Consider the following 5,176-nt stretch of genomic DNA (forward strand, 5'->3'; position numbering starts at 1 on the left):
TTCAAGATACATGTTCCAAATCGCCCTTAGAAGTGATGAAAGTAATGTGCTACAGTACTGTAAATTACAGTAGATTACAGTTTTCACATTAGGTAATACACTTACATTACCCAACAAAATTGACATAAAATCTATCATTTCTATCTAATGTGTAATCAAACGTGTGATCAATGATCAATCATCCTCTACAATCATTCATGCAAAAAAAAAAAAAAAATTGCAATATAGGTGTACTGTCATAAAAATGTTTAGCACGCATTAATTTGAATCAAGCCTGTCTTGAGCATTTGGCCATAAATTCTCATCCACATCACGGTGAATGTCCTCATTGTTCCTGCACCGCTTGAAAAACCTTTTGGCATGGAAAATCCAAGCTTGACATTTGGTCTGCATTGATGTTGTAACATGCCTCATCCATGGCCAGAAGGAGGGTGGCACGCTCATGGGGATGGCGATCAAAATCAAATCAAATTTTATTTGCCACATGCGCCGAATACAACAGGTGTAGACCTTACAGTGTAATGCTTACTTACAAGCCTTTAACCAACAATGCAGTTTAAGAAAAATACATTTTAAGTAAAAAATAGATGAGTAAAACATTTAAATAATTCAAAAGCAGCAGTAAAATAAAATAACAGTAGGGAGGCTATATACAGGGGGTACCGGTACAGAGTCAATGTGCTGGGGCACCGGTTAGTCGAGGTAATTGAGGTAATATGTGCATGTGGGTAGAGTTAAAGTGACTATGCATAGATAATAAACAGAGTAGCAGCGGCGTAAAAGTGGGGGTGGGGGGGCAATGCAAATAGTCTGGGTAGCCATTATTAGCTGTTCAGGAGTCTTACGGCTTGGGGGTAGAAGCTGTTAAGGAGCCTTTTGGACCTAGACTTGGCGCTCCGGTACCGCTTGCCTTCCGGTAGCAGAGAGAACAGTCTATGACTAGGGTGGATGGAGTCTTTGACAATTTTTAGGGCCTCCTCTGACACCGCCTGGTATAGAGGTCCTGGATGGCAGGAAGCTTGGCCCCAGTGATGTACTTGGCCGTACACACTACCCTCTGTAGTGCCTTGCAGTCGGAGGCCGAGCAGTTGCCATACCAGGCTGTGATGCAACCAGTCAGGATGCTCTCGATGGTGCCAAATCTTTTCAATCTCCTGAGGGGCAATAGGCTTTGTCGTGCCCTCTTCACGACTGTCTTGGTGAGTTTGGACCATGATAGTTTGTTGGTGATGTGGACACCAAGGAACTTGAAACTCTCAACCTGTTCCACTACAGCCCGTCGATGAGAATGGGGGCGTGCTCAGTCCTCTTTTTTTTTCTTGTAGTCCACAATCATCTCCTTTGTCTTGATCAAGTTGAGGGAGAGGTTGTTATCCTGGCACCACACGGCCAGGTCTCCTCCCTATAGGCTGTCTCATCATTGTCAGTGATCAGGCCTACCACTGTTGTGTCGTTGGCAAACTTAATGATGGTGTTGGAGTCGTGCCTGGCCATGCAGTCATGGGTGAACAGGGAGTACAGGAGGGGACTGAGCACGCACCTCTGAGGGGCCCCCGTGTTGAGGATCAGCGTGGCAGATGTGTTGTTACCTACCATTACCACCTGGGGGCGGCCCATCAGGAAGTCCAGGATCCAGCTGCAGAGGGAGGTTTTTAGTCCCAGGGTCCTTAGCTTAGTGATGAGCTTTGAGGGCACTATGGTGTTGAACGCTGAGCTGTAGTCAATGAATAGCATTCTCACGTAAGTGTTCCTCTTGTCCAGGTGGGAAAGGGCAGTGTGGAGGTGCAATAGAGATTGCATCATCTGTGGATCTGTTGGGGCGGTATGCAAATTGGAGTGGGTCTAGTATTTCTGGGATAATGGTGTTGATGTGAGCCATGACCAGCCTTTCAAAGCACTTCATGGCTACAAACGTGAGTGCTACGGGTCGGTAGTCATTTAGGCAGGTTATCTTAGTGTTCTTGGGCACAGGGACTATGGTGGTCTGCTTGAAACATGTTGGTATTACAGACTCAGTCAGGGACATGTTGAAAATGTAAGTGAAGACACTTGCCAGTTGGTCAGCGCTTGCTCGGAGTACGCGTCCTGGTAATCCGTCTGGCCCTGCGGCCTTGTAAATGTTGACCTGCTTAAAAGTCTTACTCACATCGGCTACGGAGAGCGTGATCACATAGTCATCCGGAACAGCTGATGTTCTCATGCATGCTTCAGTGTTGCTTGCCTCGAAGCGAGCATAGAAGTGATTTAGCTCGTCTGGTAGGCTTGTGTCACTGGGCAGCTCACGGCTGTGCATCCCTTTGTAGTCTGTAATAGTTTGCAAGCCCTGCCACATCCGACGAGCGGCGGAGCCGGTGTAGTACAATTCAATCTTAGTCCTGTATTGACTCTTTGCCTGTTTGATGGTTCGTCGGAGGGCATAGCGGGATTTCTTATAAGCGTCCGGGTTAGAGTCCCGCTTCTCGAAAGCGGCAGCACTACCCTTTAGCTCAGTGCGGATGTTGCTTGTAATCCATGGTTTCTGGTTGGGGTATGTACGTACGGTCACTGTGGGGACGACATCATCGATGCACTTATTGATGAAGCCAGCGACTGATGTGGTGTACTCCTCAATGCCATCGGAAGAATCCCAGAACATATTCCAGTCTGTACTAGTGAAACAGTTCTGTAGCTTAGCATCTGTGTCATCTGACCACTTCCTTATTAATCGAGTTACTGGTGGTTCCTGCTTTAGTTTTTGCTTATAAGCAGGAATCAGGAGGATAGAATTATGGTCAGATTTGTGAAATGGAGGGGGAGGGATAGCTTTGCACGCATCTCTGTGTGTGGAGTAAAGGTGGTCTAGAGTTTTTTTCCCTCTGGTTGCACATTTAAAATGCTGGTAGAAATGAGGTACAATGGATTTAAGTTTCCCTGCATTAAAGTCCCTGGCCACTATGAGCGCTGCCTCTGGATGAGCGTTTTCTTGTTTGCTTATGGCCTTATACAGCTCTTTGAGTGCAGTCTTAGTGCCAGCATCGGTTTGTGGTGGTAATTTGACAGCTAGGAAAAATATAGATGAAATCTCTCTTGGTAAATAGCGTGGTCTACAGCTTACATTACATTTACATTTACGTCATTTAGCAGACGCTCTTATCCAGAGCGACTTACAGTTAGTGCATACATTATTCTTTTTTATTTTCATACTGGCCCCCCGTGGGAATCGAACCCACAACCCTGGCGTTGCAAACGCCATGCTCTACCAACTGAGCTACCTCCCTGCCGGCCATTCCCTCCCCTACCCTGGACGACGCTGGGCCAATTGTGCGCCGCCCCATTGGTCTCCCGGTTGCGGCCGGCTACAGCAGAGCCTGGATTCAAACCAGGATCTCTAGTGGCACAGCTAGCACTGCGATGCGGTGCCTTAGAGATACGAGATACTCTACCTCAGGCGAGCAAAACCTAGACTTCCTTAATATTAGATTTCGTGCACCAGCCATTCTATCTATGTAGCGTATGTTATCCATGTTGTCGTTCAGCCACGACTCGGTGAAACATAAGATATTACAGTTTTTAATGTCCCGTTGGTAGGATATCCATGATCGTAGGTTGTCCATTTTGTTTTCCAATGATTGTACGTTGGCTAATAGTACTGATGAAAGAGGCAGATTACTCACTCGCCGTCGGATCCTTACAAGGCACCCCGAACTACGTCCACGATATCTCCGTCTCTTTCTCATGCGAATGACGGGGATTTGGGCCGGACACCTTCCACCTCCATGCTGAAAAGAAATCCTCAGTAGGGTTGAGGAATAGAGAGTATGGGGGCAGGTATAGTGTCACAAATGGGGGATGGGCCCGAAACATGCCTGACCCACCTCTGCATGGTGGAACCTAGCATTGTCCCACACAATGACATAGGTGACCCCTTCACCTTGACAGGCCTGCTCAATTTGATTGAAAAACACAATGAGGTGTGCAGCGTTGTAAGATCCAAGTAATGGCCGATCTCCTACCACACCATCTTCAGAGATAGCTGCGCACATGGAGATGTTTCCCCCACGTTGTCCAGGCACTTGGACGGTCGCCCGTTGGCTGATGAGGTTCCGCCCACGGAGCCGAGTTTTGGCCAGGTTGAAGCCCGCTTCATCAACAAAGATATACTTGTGATTGTTCACAGCAGCATCAAGCACCATCACCCTCTAAAAATATATTGTGATTAGTTATTTTTACAGTATAGTTCCAACATTATATTGTGAAGTAGCATGTGCATCAAATAGTAACAGTATAGCGCTGTACCTAAACATACTCGGCCCTCAGTTGTTTCACCCAGTCGTCGTTTCTCTCAAAAGGCACAAGGTAAATGTTTTTCATTGATACCTGGTGCCTCTTCAAAATGTGGCCGATTGTTGGTAGGCTGATGGATGCCACATTGGCAAAGGTGTCATCGTTCTCCTCAATGGCCTGCTTTATTTCAGACAGCCGTATGTCATTCCTGGCCCTCGCCATTTCCACCACTGCCCACTCCTACTGGTCGGTCAGCACACGGCCACCACCATTGGGTTTTCTGTCATTTCTGAGGATAGAACAGAGTATACTGTCAATAGATCATACTGTAAGAATATTGTAACATGTTTTGTGAATTGACATGCATTACAATGTCATTTACTGTAAATGTAATGGTAAAGCATAGTGCATATCCTGCAGTCTTACCGGTTTTCTTGGCGAAATGTTCTCATGATCAAATTGGCAGTTGATCTTTTCAGATTGGGGTGAAATAATTTGGCAGCCTCTGCCATGGTAAGGCCTCTGTTTACCACACAGTCAATGACGATGGCCCGGACTTCATTAGATACAACAGTTCCCTGACGGGGCCCATGCCCACCTCTTTCATGGGGCCCATGCCCACCTCTTTGACCTCTTAAAGTTTGAAAAAAAAACGGCCTTTTTGATGATACGTTTTGAGTTTTGTACTAAGAGTTGTGAAATTTTACCACATACTTGCGGAAATAGTACCAAAGCGATTAAAAAGCAAGTTTCCCAAACTCGGTCCACACACACACGTACGTGTGGACACAAACACACATTTGTTTTGTTTTGATTTGATAATACTTTGGTTTGTAGCCAGCCTTATACAATTGTTGTATATGTTGTAAGGTTGTTTCAGTCTCAATAACAAGATACTGCTTTGGCTTCATAA

The sequence above is a fragment of the Coregonus lavaretus genome, assembly GCF_964263955.1.
Source record: "Coregonus lavaretus genome assembly, chromosome: 4".
NCBI classification, from domain to species: Eukaryota; Metazoa; Chordata; class Actinopteri; order Salmoniformes; family Salmonidae; genus Coregonus; species Coregonus lavaretus.